Raw genomic sequence first — 1588 nt, 5'->3', positions numbered from 1 at the left:
AGCGAGAGAGGGCTAGTAGCTTCTCCTCTCCTCTGTCTCAGCGGAGACCGTCACAACTTCATTCACTCTTTTAACAAAACAAAAAAAAAAGCAACGAAGGAAGCAGTAAATGGACTTACATATTTAAGACCTAACTAAATGTAATTTAAGACCTAACATGCGGCTAATGTAAAGCTAGCGGAGCTTGGAGAGTTGGTTATCTGGTTGCTAGGCGCATGCAGGCACGCACACAGGTCAGGAGCTGCCGTTGCCATGGCAATGTGAAAATCTGCCCAGAATTTGGCTTCTACATGGCTTCAAACAACTGCAAATTATGAGAAAACAGTTACTTCTTTTCATAAACCGAAAACACCGTGAGAGACACTGAAGCCAGAAGTTTCTTACAGTCTCTATTTTATTCAGATATTCCTTAAAATGAGTGAGTAAGCTCAGTGCGAAGACAGAGAGAGATTCTTTTGAAAGAAAAAGACGATTACATTAGGTGTCAATGAGAGTGAGACAGGTATTGCTGCCGGACTCGGCACCCCCGTTTAAATTTTGTGCAGACCCTGCCTGTCAAAGTTACATTTTATGAATCCCAACAACTATGTCTACATTTTCAGAAAGAATTATTTGTCTCCTATTTACGGGTTGGCCGTGAGCTCGAGTTAAAAATAAAAATAAAGGTTATTTATTACTGCTTCACGCACTCTAGCCAACTGACGCTTTCACTCTAACTTTGAAGAAAAAGTGATTTCCACTCCTCCTTTGAGTGCTCACAGTTTGAAAAGTTTACATGTTATGTGTGGAGAGAGCAGAAGTTTTCCTCCGTTTTATAGTTTGAATCACATTTCTACGTGCAGGTATGAGAGAGCTGGGTGACTCAGAAAAAAGGTCAAATTTTGTGGGTTTTTAAAGAAAATTCCAATGCATTCCTAATGCATTATTTATTCCCGGTATTTTGGGTCTAACTTTGGGAAAAATTTGAATTTTAACACCAAAAGTCATAGCACCTCTTTCGGGATCAAGACGCACGTTTTGATATATATATTACCGGGGTTTTCTCAAAGCTGCGTGACGAGTTACGCGCCAAAATGTGGCGGAAGAATAATAACTAGAAAATTCCAGGGAAATTTTGAGTGCCACGGGGGCTACTGCCGGGATGAGTACATGATTTATTTTCAGTGTTCATAGTTCCAGTGATCATATTCTGGTTTTGAGAAATGTCTTGATATAAAAGACTGATATAAAACAATGTCACATCCCTCCATCATGTATTATGTGGGAAATATCTCATATTCTGTGTTGTTTTTTTTAATAAAACAAGAAGCAACATGTCTTCAAACAGGCATTTAAAGGGTTAAAATCCTGAAAACTAATAAACATTTGGTAAGTTTGAGTAGAACTGAAGTAGTTGTATGCAAAGAGATGTATGCAAAAAAAAGCAGAAAAAAATATTGATATATGATGATTTTATAGCATTTTCTTTGTGTGTCCTTTTTTGGACGTGAGGAACCCCAGAGGCTACAAAATGTGTTACCAGTGTATAATAGACCTGTAACAGTAACTGACATTAGATTTTAAAAATATGTCAAAAAAGACACTTTCT

This window comes from Seriola lalandi, unplaced genomic scaffold (assembly GCF_002814215.2).
Source record: "Seriola lalandi dorsalis isolate HSWRI2012SDOR001 ecotype SW California unplaced genomic scaffold, Sedor1 jcf7180002055008, whole genome shotgun sequence".
In the NCBI taxonomy this organism is placed as follows: Eukaryota; Metazoa; Chordata; class Actinopteri; order Carangiformes; family Carangidae; genus Seriola; species Seriola lalandi.
This window is presented reverse-complemented; position numbering follows the sequence as displayed.